We start from the raw sequence: 19818 nt of genomic DNA, 5'->3' as shown, positions 1-19818 counted from the left end.
GTACTATGCAATTGTGCGCATCAGACGAAGCAATTATCCAGTGCACATGGAGCCAAAGTACCTAACGAGAAACGAGTGCATCCTATAAAAGAAGGCAAACACAGGCGCTCCGGTTCCCCGGCTTGAAGTTCTGGTGGCCTTATTGAACGCTCATTCTACCGAGAACAATAGCTAGCGATCTTTAAGCCAAGACACCTAAAACTCACACTTTTTATGTCATATTTCTGTTCACTCGCCAGCGCCTGGTTTTCCGCGAATTATGCCGCCGCGCCGCCGCAAAATCTGTAACCCATAGAAGCTCCGTTAACAAATACAAATGTTTGGTTCTGGTTGAAGTAAAGAATAACATTGGACACACGTGATATCGGAGGATAACGTTGCTTACGAAAAGCGCCAATTAAATGTCAGCAAAATTAATGAAATTGATTGACTGAGTACACGGTAAGAATGTGAGCATATGGGATGTTCGCGGCCCCTGAAGAAGCAGATCTCAACCAGGCGCTTCTTTCTATTGGCCCTCTGAGATCCGCTAGGGCAGAGGGGCAAACACAATGTTAACTCCACAAATGCATCAGGGCACGTGAACGCCAAAGTGCGAGTGCGATTACCAGACACCTAATTGAAAAATTAGGGTCGCCTCGAGATTTTTAATATATGGTTTTGTTTTCTGTGATCTTCAGGATCGTCGGTAGTTGCAAAATCACCAATTCACAAGAATACGCGTAACTTACTGATACCTCTAGTTAGCCATATTTCGAGAGATCTCTCGCTCTCTTCTTTCTGTTTAATTCAAACAAACGCGCTGCCATTGCTTTCGGTGGTATGTGGAAGAAGAATACGGTGGCTCGTGCCGCGATTGCGAGAGAGTCCCTGTTTGTGACAGACACTGCAGAACTTAGGCAGACCTCTATTATCAACGACGATAATACTCGTCACATTCTGTGGAGGTTGCTTAGATCGCTTGTTGAGTCCTGGAGCTCCACAGTACTAACAAACTTATCGGGCACCATTATGGACAACGACAGCGCTCCGGCTGCTTACGAGACAGAGACATAGCCACTTACGTGGGTATGTATCTCTTTCCGGTGTATATTATTTGAGCTAGCTCTTTCATCTTCTGCATGACTTTCAACTTTGTGGCTATCATTTCCGCGGCGGCTGCATTTTCGATGGAGGCGAAAATGTTTGAGGCCCGTGTACTTAGCTTTAGGTGCACGTTAAAGAACCCCAGGTGGTCGAAATTTCCGGAGCCCTCCACTACGGCGTCTCTCATAATCATATCGTGGTTTTGGGACGTTAAACCCCAGATATTATTGGCTATCATTTCCGTCTCTCTGTAAATTTTCTTTTGATTTTTTGGTCACAGCTTTGGAAGTTCATAGTGCCGCGCACACGAAAACTAAGTTACGAATGCATCAACGCTCTGATCGAGAGCAGCAGAGGTCACTCAGTTATGTTCTCCATCTTTCGATACTTAAGGGCATCAGTTTTTATTTGTGACTCTTAATTGTTGCTCTTGATGAAGCATTGCTGTTTCTTTCGCTGTGTTTCAGGGTGGGTTTACACTTCAGCAATATATGGATCTGCGCTTCTTTTATTGGTTTGCAGTGGTTCTAGCCACCTCTATGTTTTGCGTAACGCTTCCTTTAAAATTTGTACTGACAAAATAAATTAATTTTGGCGCGTTGATGCACTATTCATAATTGCGTTTCTTTAAAGCTGTGCTATGTCTTCTCGTGATAAATCTTTCAACATTGTTTCCAACTAAAACTGCAGGCAAATTTGCATTTTTATGCTGCAATAGTTGTCGTTAAAACATGTATCGACGTGCTTCCATTTAAGCACCACGTTGTAAGAAATCATGCAATTTTATAGTAATGGTAGTGCCCATGTTCCTTTAAATAATTTTAAGATCATAAAGGCAAATCGTCTTAGCGTATATTTTTGTTGCATTTAGGTAGCCATCGCCAAACATAAAAAAGAAAACATCAAGGGTTATGGAGTAATCTCCTACTACACTACAAGAAGTTAACTTCAAGTGCAGGGGTAGCCTTTTGTGTCACCTCTACAGGGAGGAAAAAAAATTCAGTCAAAGTTTATAAAGAGAACGTTGATAAATACAAGGTCAACGTTGACCTTGTAAATTTTAGTCATTTATTTAAGAGAGTACCCGCTTAAGACAGGTACATGTAAAGTGTATGAAAAGTGTACGTTAAAATCGCCAGATAGTCTACTTTTACGGAGCCCTCAACTATGGAGTGCCTCATAATAATATCGCTGTTCTGGCACGTAAAACTTCAGATATTAAAAAAAGAAAAATTTTAATTCAAAATGTGCGCATCTTCTATATGGAACCCACCCGAAGGAGGCCTCGCAAGTATTCTTCAATCCGTCCAATATGGCGTTGCTTGCATTCAAATGAATTCAATGCCTTATCCCTGAAAGTCGAGCGTGAGTTACCTTTGCGTTGTCGCCGACACATTGCAGTCCTGTTCATGCCAAAAGATTATTTACTCTCAACCCAATCGCGTTCTTTGCATTATCCCTGCAGCTCACATAGCTAAGCGTGGTCGTCATGCACAACATGTTTTTCGCCCGCGTACACATACAAAAGCATTTCCTTCATTTTTCTCCAATGCAGCTAAGACTATAACGGGCTTTCTCACAACACCACCGCAATCACAAGCATATCTAACTTCACGCATAGCACATGAAATGTACGTTTACGCTGGTCACTATGGCAACAGCATTTTTCGTACGAACACCCAGCTCTTACGTTGTGCAATAGGTGTCTTTAATGACAGAAAAATAAAGGGGTTAAACAAAAAAATGCTTGACTGTTCAAAAGATTTTCTCATCAACAGCTGGAACGAAAGCCCGATATATGAGGTATTGCTCTCACTATAGAACAGCAATCGAAAGTATGAGCAATAGACCCATGCCAGTCCTACCTTAACAGGGGGACCACCTCCGTCAAGAAGCAAATGCTGCGTTGTTATTTGATTTGATCTGATTTACTGATTTTCATTTACGCATGTGCAGAGCTGCCCTGTGTTTGTACGTGTGCATTCATAGTGCGAATATTTGTATTGCCGTGCTTCGCTGCCGTGCAGAAATAAAGGGCCCTCTAGCAGACTGGCCCTGCAGCGATCGTCAATGCCTTGCAACTCCACTAGGTCATCAATCAAGGCTCGCTCAATTTCTTAAGCTCCTTATTCGCTGAAATTAATTCCGGTGAAAACATCGGAGAAAACCATATTGGTTGATGAAGTTTCACAGCTCAAGAATAAATACCAGGCCCACTCGTTTCATATTCTCTGTTTAACCATCTCTACAGAGCGCATGAGCGCTGATTTTTCCAGCAAAGCTCGTTGCAACTCACCGATATCGCTTGCGGCATCGTACGCAGAAAAAATACGGCGCCGGCGAGTGGTCAGAAATGCGGAACTCAAAGGTGCGCCAGGCAGATGCGTACTTATATGCGCTGTTTTCCAATAATTGTGGCTCCCCGATCGAGATTTTGTCGGCGATCAGTAGTTTCCGATATGGCAGTCTGATATTTAATCGAGGTGATTTGTCACTCCACTTCGCCACATTTCATTCTTGCCTGGATATGAATGCATGAGCGTCGTTGCTGCATGTAGCCACTGAAGTGCTGCGCTGCTATGAAAGTGGATAAAGGTCCAATTGCCTGCATGGAGGATGACAATATTTAAGAGGTAGCATTGCGCAATGCGATTGATATAAACATATAAAGGTACGCCAGGCACACACCCCCCAAGGTTCGTTTGCCCAGACTTTCCTGGTAGGATTAGGGCTCCTAATTTTAGGGGCGAAGCTCTTAATGCGGCACCCGTTCGTCCCCGTCGTAGTGCGTAACCAGTCTTAACGCTAGTACCAGATCTTGACCTCCAAGGTGGTGCCGGTGGGAGATTTCTCCTGTGCGTTGTTGAACAATAAAAAATTCGCAGCGTGTGCGTTAACTAAAAGCCGACTTCTTCTGTCTCTCATTCCCCATTAGCAGCCATTGGCATGTTCCAGTAGGAAACGTTAGTAGAAGTAGAAGTGTAAGTGTTAGCTAAAAGCCGGCTTCTTCTGGCTCTCATTCCCCATTTGCAGCCATTGTTTACCTCCAAGGTAGTGCCTGGTGAGATTTCTCCTGTGCGTGATTAAACAATACAAATTCACAGCGTACATGTAAAATTAAAGTGAGCTGCAAGTCGCCATGACTCTCATCGACCCTATAGTATAAACCGGCCCGATCTCACGTCGTTGATGATGTACTGGGCGTGAAGCTGCGCGACGCCGCCGCCAAGATCCTGCCGTACGAGAGCTTCTCCCCACTCATCATCATTCACCCCGTGGTTATGCTGTGGAATTTTTATCGTACATTTTTATTTTAGGCTAGGCATACTTTTTTTTTCGTGCTGCAGAATATAGAGGAACGGAGAACCGAGGTTGTAATACATCATCCTCTACACATTGAGCAATTTAGATCAGAACAGAGGAGACTTGAGGCAGAGTATGAGCGGTAAGCGGTCCCTAAATATCTATCACTACAAAGACCAGAAAGACAGAACTGTCAATGGAGCCAAAGATACGTTGGCACTGCTGAAAAGCTTAACCTCAAAGCCCTCCGTCATTGCTCATGTCACTCTGTAGGTCACGTCTGCATATTTCTTCAAGGTTGTGGGCAACCCTAACATAAATAACTATGGTTAAACTTGGTTAATCGGTCTGGGTATCCTTTAGATGTAATTGCAGAATGTGAAAAAAATATCTGCGGAAAATTGTTCAGTTCATATTTCTTTGCAAAAAAAATCACACGAGAAGCTTGACCAGGGATTTTTAGATGCGTAGCAGCTCTTTGACTAGCCTGTGTAACGCTGTCCGTCCGCACAAACGCGAGGCAACGCGCTTCCCTCGGCGCAGGTGTTGCAGCGCTGCCAAGTAGGTCACGCCGCAGCTAGACGTTGACGTCACGCACCCCTCGCACGCTTCCCTCGCAGGTGCGCGCGTACGTCACTCTCTCGCTGACCCACCGGAGCACCGCAGCTGCCGGCTCCGACGCCCGCTTGCCTCCCGTGTCCGCGTTTCAAACAAACGTTTACACCAGTAAACGCTACACCGAGTTTCGCTTCAAACGAATGTTCCAGCGATCACCGCAGCACCCGCGTTAGCGTCGTTCAACCCGTGATGCGACCCGTGCGCAACGCTGCTGCTTCGCATCCCATCAGCGTTCCCTTCGGGGAGATGGTCCAATTTTTTCTACATGCGTTCTTCTGCCTTCTCGGCGCAAACTTGTGTTCCTTTAGCGGACGCCCGTGTTTCTGTTGTTTGCAGACAGTTGTTTTTATTGCGATAGCAATTATATGGACAGTCTCGGCTGATTGTTGCCGTCGCCGTCGCCGCCGTCATGCACCGTATATGTGTAAGTATGTATATCTCCACATCCCCTCTCCCCTTCCCCCTCTCCACTTTCCCTCTCCCCTCCCCCTCACCACTTCCCCTCTCACCTTCCCCCTCTCACCTTCCCCCTCTCCACTTTCCCTCTCCCCTCCCCCTGTCCACTCTTCCTCTGAAACGCGGGCTAGACATACCGAAATTCTCTCCTGCGCAACGCGCGATGAGCACCAGCGCATGGCCGTCCCCTCCCCCTCTCTCTCTCCTACGCTTCCCCCCCTCTCGCGTGCCTGCCGACTGCGTTCCCCGCTCGCCCTGTGAGAATTAACGGCCAGGCTAGAGGGAAGACAAGACGCGCGTAGCGTTCCTCTTCGGTTTCCACGACGCCAGGTCGGTAGCATGCCCAAAGAACGCCAACGGAACACGATCGTGCAAGTGCTCCGGCTTCGCATCGCCTCATGCTACCCTTTAGCGGGAAATGGTGTAATTTTCTTGATATCGCATTCATTGCTTCGCCCTTGCGGCGAAACTGTGACTTTTTTTTTTCAGGTGAAAGCATCAGAGGCCTAATCAAACGGAAAAAATGGATCGTCTGCATCCCGCGATGTCGGCGTGACGTCAAGGGACATCATCATGTGATGACGGTGTCATTGTCATCACGTAGTTGCGTTGTTTTGGTTTTTCGGCACGTATGTCCAGTACTAAAGCGTAACAGAAAATAATTATTAAAAGAAACAACGAAAAATAAGGGAGATGAAGTAGAACGAATGTGCGAACACAGGACGCGCTCCAACTCACAATAGAATTTAGATAGATATACTTGATATACAGAAACAAACGAAGTAAGAACACTAAAGTAAATAATAAATATCCCAGGCTGCGAGTGCCACTGAACTCTGGCGAATGCAATTTTCTTTGTGATGTGTTGACGTAAAAGGCCTCAAATATTTCAGTCGACCTTCATGCCTTGTCAACTTTAATCTTACGCGATCTGCTTCTCTCGGTACTACGTCGTCCTTTCCCAGCGAAGACACTGATAGGCACAACGTTCAGGAAGCGCCTGCAGTCATAGACCCACTGGTGAAGGGGAACTGATTGTCCTCCATTCTCTGTTCGAGGTCCTTCCTTTTGAGGTAAACCGCTTTTTATCGACGGCCATTTGCTTCGACAAGCAGTACGAGTAAATAAGTCACTCGATGAACTGCAGTCCACAGTTTCGCACTTGTCTTCTCCGCTACCAGTTTCCTTTTCTGTTGGACTATTCATCCCCAGTCAATTATGTTCACCAACAAAACGGACGCAAATTGACTGTGTTGTCTGAGGGCCACTTCTTTATTTTACATCTCCACCTCCTAAGCCTATAATAATAATAATAATAATAATAATAATAATAATAATAATAATAATAATAATAATAATAATAATAATAATAATAATAATAATAATAATAATAATAATAATAACTTTTGTTTCTGCCTCAAGATATACATGGACAGAGTAGCTGCAGAAAAAGCTGTAATAGGCAGCTTGACAGAGCCACAGCCCCTAAATACGAGGCAACAGCGAAGGCAGTTGAAAAGGCAGTCGAAAGCAAAAACCGTCGCATACACAGAGCTTCATGTTACCAAAAAAACCAAACAGGAAAAAGAGAAAGCAACAAAACACTGCATATCAAATCAGACAAGAAAATGAGCAGACAGAGTGTTATCTACACTTTCTACACACAGCATCAATTGCTTCCTCAAAGTAATAATAATATTAATTATAATAACAATAATAACATATTCCGAAGATCATCATGTATCAAATAGGAGCACAAATAAAAATACAGATACAGAGGAAGGAGAGACACCGTATTTTAATTTCACGAAACCTAGAATATATGTGTGGGTACATCCTTATACATAGAACGAAGTTTTTTGTGCGTACAGGCAAACAGGTGAATGTTTGCAGATGTGTACGCGTTTAGAAGGGAGGGAAGTGTGTGTTTTAGGCGCTCTGTCCCCCGGTATTTATGCGTGCTGTTGGCCCCAACCAGCTTTCGGGTTGCCGAAAAGGGTAACTCGCTTTCTTTTCTTCCAAATTGGCGAGATGTCGGATGTAATTTATATTACGTTTTGTTTCGACCCTTAACCGAACGCTTAGCCTGTATTGGTATAAATGGGAGATTTTGATTATGCCAGTCTCAAGAAATAGCTCTCTGCTGGGTGTCCCATAGTTAGCATTAAAGATATGACGCAGAAACTTCTTTTCCAAAATGTATATTTTCTGGAGACAGGACGATGATGCAGTGCCCCACACTAGCTGACAGTAATTATAGTAAGAATAAAATAAAGAGTTATAAAGGAGCAGTTTAATAGACTTAGGAAGAATGTACCTAATGGAACCGATTGCGCCAATTATTCTGGCTAATTGTTTAATAACATGGTTCACATGGGCTGCCCATGACATATTTGATGAAAATATAACACCGAGACACTTGAACTGATCTACTATTTCTATTTCTTTGGAGATTATTCTGAGATTATAGGATTATTCTGCCTAACTAACAAGTCGATAGTGCCTCAGCGTTTACATTTCTCCAGGCTGCATTGACATTCGGAAAATGTGAGCGTATCTACGTGCCCCGGGTACCCAGATTGCGGGGGTGTGCATGTCGGCAGCTAAAGGTCGGGCACTTAATTAGTCGAGTAATTAGTACGCGTAATTTATGGCTGCTACAGGGCTTCTTGGTGCTGCTTTACCAGTTCTCCGCTTATTGAGTGCGTACACTTCTGTGGGGCGTATAGGATCAGCTATGCACCAATTTTAGCTGGATAGTGTATTTTCCATGCACTCAGACTCGGCTAAGGTTGTCTTTTTTTTCTTCGTTATGCGCTTCGTTGGCAATGCATATGTTCGGCGGGTGGTGGTGGTGGTTATTTAGCTCATCTAAGCCTGATTGCAGATGGTTGTCTACTATAGGCAAGCACTGGTTTAGATATTCCTATAGAATGGAATTTCCGGAAACTTCTGTAGGCACCTTTCTGCTTAATATAATGCGCTGTCCATCCGTGATTGAAGATTTTAACTTATGTCAGTGATGAAAAAGCATTTCATATTCGCAAACGAACCGAGAGAGAGAGACATAGGGATAGAGAGAGACAGCTAAATGTTAGAGAGAGTGCTGTTCAGGTAAAATAATGAACAGTTAACGAGTGTGTAGTTATCTGCTTCTTACTTTGTTGGTAATCGGACGGAGGAAAAAAAAAGCCTGTGGAAAATATGGCACAACAATGCGCGCATTAATAAAGGTGTTGATTTTTGTGAGCGACGTGCCTTTCGCGTTGAAGTACGATATCTTGAGGAAGCGTTTTCCTTAAAGGAATGTTAAATTTTAAATAACTGCCAAGCACAGAAACACACCGATACACGGGTACGTGATGTGTAAGTGACAGATTGTGCGACAAATGTATATGTTAACTATGTACATATAAGTTCATGGTTCTGTGGTTTTTTTAAGGCAAGGCCAGTGGCCATGCATATTTGTAAAATGTATGGAGCCTTAGTAGATCTGCAGCATATTCCTCTAGCACAGTTGCCCCTCGTCTTTGAAGGCTGCAGACAAACACAAGATGCGTCTCGCTGACTACATAGCCCCTCTTTAGTCCGAACATGAAGAAGTAATAGAGGCATGAGGAACGAGTGATACTCTTGTTTCTCTTCCAAACACTTCTGGTCCAGCACTAACCTCCGGTTTTCCCAACATCCAGAAAACGTCTTCTAAAAACGAAAATGGTACGAAATGAATTGTTCTGGTTAAAGTTAACCGTTATATTTGATATATTTCATATCTGAGCATAAGTTTATTTAAGAAAAGAGCCAATGAACTGTCCAGATATTTAATTAACATTAAATATTTAGGAACTTTGAAAGATCATTCGGTTTTCTTGTGAGCATCTGGCATAGCTTCCGCACCTAGCGGAGCACATCTCAATCACGCACCTCTTTGTACGTTCTCTGTGAGACCCTTTTCGGCAGCGCGAAGAGATGCAAAGGTAAACAAAGGAAAAATTGAACATTAATAATAATTTCTGGGGTTTAACGTCCCAAAAACACCGTATGATTATGAGAGACGCCGTAGTGGAGGGCTCCGGTAATTTCGACCACATGAGGTTCTTTGACGTGCACCTAAATCTAAGCACACTGCCTTTCAAACATTTCCGCCTCCATCGAAAATACAGCCGCCGCTGCCGGGATTCATTCCCGCGACCTTCGGGTCAGTAGTCGTGCGCCATAACCACTAGACCATCGTGGCGGGGCAGGAAAACTTGAAGGACGAATTGTGAATTCCAAAATGTCTTCGGCGAAAGCCTGTGGACATTCGACTGACTATGCCGTGGCATCAAAGGATTGCACATTCTTTAGGCGCTTCTCCGAACCGCTTGCCGTGGAGCCATCGCCGGGCCGCTTGGGAACCATCGGACTAACTCGACTGCTGCAACGAGACGTCTGACGAAGGAGCGTTGCCGTGCGCGCCAACACGTGATTGCTGAGAGTGTGTGAAGCGGCACGGACGGACGCCGCCGATGGACGCCGGCGCCGCGTTGCACAACGCGCGTTCGAAGGAGCAGCGCGCAACTGTTGCTATGCGCCGCTGTGCCATCACGTGATTGCTGAGAGAGTGTGAGTGGCAGAGGCCACAGCTGGCAGTATTACCGGACACGGACGGGTGGACGGTCGGATGCCGCGAGTATGAGACATTAAAAGTTTTCGCCTTGATACACCAGGGAACACGAGTGCCGCCATGCGTGTCGGGGACACCTAATTCGGGGAATCTGGTCGCCTCCAGATTTGTGGTTAGCAATGCACGATCCACACGGAAGCACTGGCTCCGATGTCAGCTTCACAAATACTGGACTCTCGCTACTCCCTAGGGCCTACCAGGAATCGTGGCCCGTAAACAGCACCGAATCTATTAATCAATAGTTAATTGCTTACTGATTTCTTGTGCGATGCATGGCTTCCTATCAGCTCGCAAAAAGCTGTCATTCATATTTCGACATCAAGTCGGCAGTTTAGCGTTCGGCTCGAAGGCGCCTCGTACGCCGTAGCCAGCTCATGTTCCATGACCCACAACTCACCTTACCTTTGCAATGGCAAATGAGGCAACATTATCGCGTGCTGCAGTCGGAGTGCTAGGATGAGAATGTCGATAACCAGTTCGTGACGGGGGCGAAGAAAGCAGGAAATGTTAATGCTTCTCCGTTCATTTACTTTGGGGAATACCACTGTTGTCTACTGACGCATGAAGCGAGGCAGACGCTAGCTGGTTTAAGGGTCGATATGGGGCTAAAACACCGATTTTCCAAAACAATATGCGTATTCTGCGTTGCTGGTTGATAAGAGAACGATCGCCACAAGTTTGGTTGTTATCTGAGCAGCAGTACAGAAGAAAATGAATTTCTTTCACGAGGCGATGGTAGACAATTTTGTTTCATTTATTTATGTCAATACTGTCAGTGCCATTGCGGCGTTGCAGAGGGGAGTGCTGCTACAATTTCAGAATAGTAGTCTCGAGTGAATGAATGAATGAATGAATGAATGAATGAATGAATGAATGAAAATTTATCGCAGAAAATCGAATCCTGGAATTAGTGCTAGATAGAATTGGGCAGGTCTCTTTTCCGGGACTCCGTTGGACTGAGCTGCAACCCGCGTCCACTCCACGAGGCTCGACTGATCTTCGAGAGCTGGGCTTGACAAAGCCTCCCCCCACCCCTCTCACGTCGGCTCTGTAATTTGCGCGATGCTTCTATTAGACTTTCAGGACCAAACCACGTGAAACAGGTCAGCATGGCTGCCACAGAATTTACACACTGCCTTAAATTATTCCGCGTCTATTTTTGTCATCATGGCCGTCTGCTGTACGACATGGTTTGCAGCCTGCGCAGGCAGGTCTCCTCGGCTTTAATAAGTCCCTTAACGGGATGAGAGAAAGTTTGTCTTTGCAGGCGATATAGTTATCTGCGTATGTTCCAGTCGGTGTTGGTGCTTGAATGCCGTGGTCTGAGGGGTCGGTAGCAGAGCCCGAGGAAGGAATCCTCGGGCCCAATCGGGTGCTAACTCGTTTCCGGCTACCCTCTGGTGACCTGGCACTCAGATGAGCTGTATTCTCACTGCTCGCGTTCGCGCCTGCCATTGGATGGCGTGAGCTGGAGGAGAAATACGTCCTCTTATGTAGTTCATGTAGGCTATTTCTGAGTGTATATATGGCGCAGTCAAGTGTGTGGCTGCTGGGTGATTGCGGTTTCCTCTACAATGTATGCGTCAGAGCATTTTAGTGATAGGACATCAACTACTTGACTTTGGTGGATTGCTGCTATTGTAGAAATCCTTCACACGCGCCCGCCGCGTCTACTTAGTGGGCTCCCTCTGTTACTCTAACGTTCATTTAGAGATTTAGCTCAGATGCTCTTCTTCCATGGTGGTACTCTACGTGCATGTTCCGGGGTAAGGGTTTTGTCAGGAAACAGCCCCACCGTTCACGGGGTATGTCTTGCCTTCCTGACGCTTTAGGGAGAATAGATATGTGGAGAACGTCCAGGACCTATCTTCCGGTTGTAGTAGTAACCAGGCGAAAAATTTGGTTCGAAAGCAGAGCCAGCCTCGATAAGCTCTCCGGCCGTGTTGTGTATGCCTAATTACAGAAGCCACGAATTGGGTGTTTTCTGCAGTAAATTTAGTGCCTTCTTGTAGACGTTACGAATAGGGACATCTAATTTGCGTATGTGACATTTCCGTAAATGAAGGTAAGGGGTACCGTATGTTATCCTGCATACCAAGTAAGCCTATATTAGTCGTAGGATACCGTGTTCTTGCGTATCTTGGTTCCTATTGGCAATTCTACAGATCATGCACGTGATTCGTTCGCATGTGCGTTGTAGCTTGGTCAGTACGGCCTCGTTGGCACCATTGTTGAATCCGAATGTTGTCTCGCTCTGGAATGAGAGTGTCGTGTTGGCGAACGTGAACCACGGCCGTGTCTCCCTTCTTCCGGAACATCACCAGTTCGGATTTCTCGGGTGCGAAACGGAGACCGCATGCTTCTGCTTGGTGTTGTACTTCGTCGGTCGCCATTTGGAGAGCTTCCTCTAATTGCCCTAGATTTCTGTGGTTAGTCCAGATTCTCACATGATTCGCGTACAGTGAATGTCGAGTGTGCGGTATGCCATTGAGATTTCCGGGGAGCTGCATGAGTGCTATATTAAAAGCAATGGGGGGAGGACGGCTCCCTGAGGCGTCCCCTTGGTGCCCATGTTGATTGATGCGGATTCAATGTCTCCGATTTTGATGATTGCCTTGCGGCTGGTTAAGAGGTTCCTGATGTAGTAGAAAGTTCGTCGCTTGCAAATTATGTGAAATTTGTGAATGCTTGACGAGGTCAAATGCCACATTGAAGTCTAATGCAAGAATGACTCTGTGATCATACTTGCTTTAGGATCTATAACTTGTTTCCTGAGTTGTAGCAGAATATCATTTGACATGTGTGCTCTGAGCCCGAACATGGCGTCGGCGATGAGTGCGCGGTCCTCGAGGTACGTAGGTAGGGTTAGGTGTACTGGTTTCTCCATGAGTTTGCCCACGCCTGACGTCAGAGACCGGGCGAAGGTTATTGACGTTAACTTCTTTGACTGATTTAGGGATCAACGTAACCTCCGACATTTTCCAGGTCGTGGGCAAGGTGCCGGTTCGCCAGCGCCAGTATTTAATGATGTATGATTGCGAATGCTGGCAATGAAAGCAGGGAGGTGATTCCATTCAGATGACTTCTTAGGCAAGCAAGAGTGAAATCACATGTTCGACTAGCAGAACAGCAATTGGACTTTGAAGTTATGATCGACGCGAGATGAAACGTAAGAAGTTGGCGAACACTGTAACGGTGGTGCGCATTTGCTCTCGATAGCGTCTTTGAAACGCCGTTTTGAAAACGCGGCTGCCGAGCGGGCAAGAAGCGGAATTCAGAGTGAATGCCCCTTCTAGAACGTTTCTTTTACGCGCCTTTTAGTTACGGAAGGGCTCCTGTCGATAGTTCGCCAGAGGTCAAACAAAAAAAAATAACAAAGAAAGGCATATTTTAGCCGCTGCCACAGCAGGAACGTTGGTGAACCGAAACCGAAGCTCGGATAGGAGGAAACATGCCACGTGAACATCCTGCTGATTTTGTGTGCTTTTCGGCTTATCCGTTCTTTGTCCTATGACTTCGTTGCGATTAGTGGTTGGTGCGGGTTGCGACCACCACGGACAGCTCGAAAGCTGCGAAGAGAGGCGGATTGGGTGCAATTGCCACAGAGCAGCGCGGAAGAAGGCCCCACCTATGCGTCAAGCCCCTTTGATTATTTTTACCGTTAAAATAAATACTGCTGTGAAACCTTTCAACTCATTTTTTTTAAGTTTACACTTTTCGAGATAACGAACCTGTTCCGAAAAGTATAATTTCCTAACTGCTTCTCCTATAGCTGCCTACAAGGTAATTTTTATGCTGAATTTGTTGCCAGGAACAAGATAAGATACTTTTCGTATCCCTGAGTATTATCTAACACAAAAAATTTACCAGGTGTCTGACTTGCAGTGACAAGCAAAAACATGAACATCGCTTCTAGAGTTCTGGCATTTTTTCACAAACATCGAAAATGCATGATACGCCTTACGTTGCACTACAAGCCCTCTAGAAGGCATGTAATTATTGAAAATTAGTATATTGTCAATATTTTTGAAATGATAGTTTTCCTGAATGGGCACACTTCATTCATCATTATAGCCTCTAAACACACATTCTAGACAGCTGAAGCTTTGAATATGTTCTAAAAAAACTAACAGGGCCCGTTAGCCCACTTAAGACGACTGGAAGGCGAAAACCAGCTTCTTTCGATTCTCCGTCGATATATTGATCCGGCCCCGCCACACTTCGAAAGCTTTCTGCACTTAACGTGGTTTTGCACGGCATCCAAGATTGGAGGCATTCACATGGTTTCACATTGCCTCCGCGATCGGACGACCTTGGACCAAGCTGCAATGTCATGTGATGACGCCATTATATGACGTTACGTCACTTCACGCGACCATGACGTCATAATGACGCTACAAATCATGGCGATCTGTGAAGTCATCACGCGATGATGATTTCTTCCATCACTCGTCACCGTCGGTCAAATTTCTCGTTTGATGAGGCATTAGAGGCTTTCGCCTTAATTGCAAAAAGGTACACACTCCCTGAAATTTTCATCAAAATCAGTGCAGCAGTTCAAAATTTGCTCATTCAGCCCCGCATTACCCCTTAAGGAAAGAACGCCAATGACACGGCTAACGGGCTAAGAATGTAACTCATCTAAAAGGTGTAGCATTTCTTGTGTGAGAAATACTAATTTGGGATGCACTTTATTTGTCGACAAACTGTTCGTCAAAGATGAGGGCAGCACAAAGAGTTTGCCTACGAAGAGCACTGCAGGGTTCATCCCCACCATGTGCGATTAACGCGAGGCCCTCGCTGACAACAGTTTCTCTTGTTGTGGGAATCTGATTTTTACGAGGGGATTGCTTTCACAACAGAATGTGTTCATCCGTAGAGGGCTTTTGTGTGCGTAATTGGATCCCTCGTTTGAGGCGTTTGTCGGAGGACGATGGCTTAACAGGACGTACGTTTAATGAGGACACGCGAAGTCGGTATTAAACGCCTGATTATGAAGACGCTCTGCAAAGGCTCCGCGTTAATACTGTCTAAATCACAGTTCCGGCCCCGAGACCCGTAAATAGATTATCTATAGGATGATGTTTAATTGATTATCGTCATTAATTTAATCGTCTTACCCATCTTTAGTTGAAGTTTACTACAAGTTTATTAAGGCTGGAGACCTACGTTTGTCATCGCAGTCAACGATTGGGCCTTTTTGAATTCTGGTTTATTACAAAGTATGTTAATATTTAGGGGATTTTATGAGTTTTGTTTTCTAATGCACCACGCATCATGACTGTAGGTATCGTTGAATGATATAGGAGTGTCTTTACCGCGATGTGATGCACACTGCGGCATTTTGTCCCGTCAGGAGTTGGCGTGAGTTTATGGGACTACCTTGCAGGAGAGCACAAAATCATGTGAATAGCCTGATCATTTTTAATATGAAGGAGCAATTTTGGTAAGATATATATAAGGATACCTTTTTGCAATTATTCCCGATGCACTTAGAGACAAAATGCGATTTTGCGAAGACTGCCTGCGTCGGGGTTGTTGCGAAGACTGCCCTTTACTACGTGGGCCGCGCGACCCGGACGGGCGACTGAAATGCCCGGACACGCACGAGGGCTGACTAGAAACTGGTTGTATTTCAATCAATCAATCTTTTCTTTTCGGCTTCCGTACACACTACATCATGAAGAAACGTGATGTAAAAAACGCACGTAAGCAAGACCTCTCTCACTTTGTAAAATAATTAACACAATATTTTTGATGACGTAACCAAATGATACCCTGTCACAGCCTGTACACTTCGTGTGGTCCTTCTTTGTTTATCAACCACCATGTGCAAAACAAATAATAACAATAGTCAATGGGTGCTTGTGCATGTCGGTTCCTTTTAGTCGTGCGTCTGGTTCGTGCTGTCCACACAGGAAAAGGAAGTCTGGGTAATGGGGGCGTGTGCAAAGCGTTGGAGGCCAGGACAGCACTTTCTTTTTTACTTTTGACTGGTTTCCAGGATGAACTTCTTTTGTTCCGCAACGGTGCCCGGATGTCGCACCGGCCCAGCGTCAAGGTGGTCAAATGGGATGGCTGGACTTTTGCCGCTCATCGGGAACATAATTTTGCGGCAATGTGGCCGCAGATGGCTCCTACACGGGACCGTTCAAAGCGCCTGAACAGTTCACGAGGCACTGAATATTGTCACGTGGTCGTGACGTCGACGAAGGCAGCAGTCAGCACGTCCAAGACGAAACTCTTTATTTGGCCGAACTTGTGGCCGAGAAAGTGCAAGTCAAACTTCAGCAATACACTGAGAGCGGTGAACAGAGCGTCGACCGTCGATCAACTGACAAGCGGTGAAGCGCGTCGGCTTTTATGCAGGCGCTATCGAAATTTCCAGCGATATCGCTGGTTGTTGCGCAATCTCTAGAATGCGCAGATAAGTTTTCGTGCCTTCTTTCTTTTCAGCTGTTGTGCGTCTCTTCAGTTGTTAGTCGGCGTTTCTGGTGTCCTGACTTCTTTCTTGTGTCCGTGTTTGCACGCCCTGTCTTTTTAGAAGGCATATTAGGTAGCGGCCGTTCATGATCATAACATATGTCCAGGCGAATCGAGGATTTCCCAGGAGTAAACAGCTCCGCTGTAAAACGAAAATAGAGCTGCAAGAACGAAGCTTAGGTAAATCCATGTACTACCCATCATTCTCATGCTGGCTGGAGCGCTGTTCGCTGCGGCTTCCATAGACACTAGCGCCAGATTTCTCTCTTCTGTATTATTAATTAACTGTATGCCTTCGAGGGCCGCATTTCCGTACGCTCGCCAGTGGCAGGTTTTTTGCGTACTATGCCACCACCAAAGTCTCGAAGTTATGACATCCGTGGCTTAAAATTCGGTGGGTGTTACACTTGTGCAACACAATGATGTAAACGCCAGGCATTCTTATAATTTTTACATGTATTTCTTCGCAGCATCGACTGCCGTAAGTGGCGTGTTTGAGCTAAGCAGGTTAAACAAATTGCTGGAGATGGCGATTACTGCGCAAGAGTGAAGCCGCGCCCACCAAAATATGGCGGCTGCGCCCGCCATCTTAGTAGGGGCACGATATACCATCGGCGTTTGGCCAGGGGGATGAAACTTCGCGGTTTCTCTGTCCCGTGACCGCAGCGATCCTAATGTTTGGGGGCTGTACTACCTACGAGCATAAATGAACGTTGTTGTTCCATTTTATATTTATTACCAGGTTACTTATTAACTACGGAGTTTTTAATACGTAAGTGAACCTAAAGGTTGCAGTTCGAGATTGCGAAAATACGAGCGCCAGCCGGAGTGGTAAACGGGAACTGCGCCGTCCTAACTCTCACGGCGAAAAAGGGGCATTTCTTGTCGCAAGCCCATGTACGCTACGGCCTACGGTGTCCGAAAGGCCGCTTTTACCACCGTTAAGTTTGTTTCAGCGAAACCCTTGCAAGCTTCAGCGAAAGAGACGCATGAATGGATTCGCTCAGTCATCACTAATCGTGCTATGCTGAGTGGTGTCAAAATTCTTCACGCCACACTGCCATAAAATTCTTTCGGAACCCGGCGGACGAAAGGTACGATCTGCTTGCTGCTCGTTTTGTTTTTCTACTCATGCACGGCATATCAGGATGCGACTTTTGTATGCGACTAAAAACGTAAAATATTCAAGTTCTGTTTTTAGTGTATGAATCTTTTGATTACTCAACGATCTTTTGTTTTATAATTAACGTAGTATTTACACAAACAGATCAAAGCCATTTGATCTCTAGATAGGCACCACCAGAGAAGAACACGTTTCCGAGCTCTTTGGTGGGCAAAAGCTGGCTTCACTTTCGCTGGCAAGGCGTTGTGAGAGCTTCCACTCCAGAATTTTTTTTAAACCTCCTTGGGCTTGAGCTAAGCATCGCGATAATGGATCCGAAACACTTAAAAAAAAGCGAGTACGTGCTATAAAAGAAGACGACCATGGGCGCTCCGGTTTCGCGGTCCAAATGTTCTGCGGCCATTATTCAGTGCTCCTTCAAACATAACGAGAACCAGCTAATTTTGAGCCAAGGCGCCACACAACATATCCTTTTTATCTCATATTTCTGTACACACGCCGGCGCTGTGTATTTCGCAAATTGTGCCGCCGAGCCGCCTGAAAATCTCAGCGCATAAAAGCTCCCCCTATTGAAAATCCCAGCATTGCCCATCATAAAATTTATGATGAAAATGGTGGAAATTCTGGTGGGTATGATGGACAACGTGGTGTACAGGCTGGGAGTAATGGTGGACATCGTGGAGATGTGCCGGGTGGATGCTGGGTGCAATAGATGTGATAATAGAAACATGAGGAGCCTGTGTCGATGGACACGTACATTCCTGATTATGGATGCTTCGTGATCAGCTGCATTTATGATGCATAGAGGTACTCATCCGAGAAAACCGCCGTATTTGTTGTGATGCAACTTTGAACTCTAGGGCATTGTGCATCAACTGTCAACGCGAATCTAAGGTGTTTCCTTGCAGGGGCGTAGCCAGGGGGGGGGGGTTCAACCCTACCCCCCGAAATTTTTCAATTTTGCATGTGTATATATACACGCACACATACAAACGCACGCACGAATATACATAAAGTATGGTTGACCCCCCCCCCGAAAAAAATTTCTGGCTACGCCCCTGTTTCCTCGCATTGAAAATGGAAGTGAGAAGAGTTCACTTCTGAACCAACGATCGAGAGGCAAGCGCTGCACACGACAATTAACTGACGAAAGCCCTAACTAATTTGAGAAAGCATAAGCGACAAAGTGCAACACTTCTAAAATTACATGTTGCGTCGCCTACATGCTTGGCCTAATTTCGCATAGACACGATGTCCGTTGTCACAGATTGTTGTACGCGACGGTTACAAGCAACTCGATCGACCGCTAGCGTATTGGTTCATATTGTTAGCTCGGTGGTGTACTTGCACGAGTACATCTTTATTGCTTGCTCGGCTCCTTACCGTGTTTCAAGAACACACTTTATCCTCAGCAGTCCCCTTTAGACAATTTTACGAAAAGGAAGCCTCCGTAAGGTAGCTTTCGAAGTACCTAGGGCTTATGCTATCCAGCATGGCGATATGTGTATTTGCGTACAAAGCACGACATCCGCAACAATAAAAAGAAAAAAAGCTTCGAAGCAATGTGCGAGCAATCACACGTGTCGTATTTCATCGAGCATACATATCACGCGTGGAAACGCGATGAAGCTGGCACGATTGAGCCACAAATTGAACAAACATCAGGAGCCCTAGTATCGGCAAAATGCTGCTGTCTTCGCTCCTCGAAAGTAGCAAGATGCGAAAACGGAGCTCACCTGTCGTAAACGCTTCTTCCGTGTGCTCAGCCTTCCGATTTCTTTGGAATAATCCCAACTAGTCCGCTGGTAGTCCTCGGTGCGTAAATCTAACGGCAAAAGTGCTAACACCGACCGAAATAAATAAACACAAGTAAGGAAATGAGAAAACCTTACCCATTTATTAGAATAAAGCTGCATTAGCCCTTTCGGCCCTGGCGGTGTCAATTGACACCATGACACAACATTTCCCCTAGCACCTCGGAAATGAAACCAAAACTCGCCATTCTTGAGGGAATACTTCTTCAGCGATCCCCACTGCATTTGACACCAAAATGGTGACATGCTTGCGGAGCTGGGAGCCGTAG

This window comes from Rhipicephalus sanguineus, chromosome 9 (genome assembly GCF_013339695.2).
Source record: "Rhipicephalus sanguineus isolate Rsan-2018 chromosome 9, BIME_Rsan_1.4, whole genome shotgun sequence".
Taxonomy (NCBI): Eukaryota; Metazoa; Arthropoda; class Arachnida; order Ixodida; family Ixodidae; genus Rhipicephalus; species Rhipicephalus sanguineus.
The sequence above is the reverse complement of the archived record's forward strand: the minus strand, read 5'-3'. Positions refer to the sequence as shown.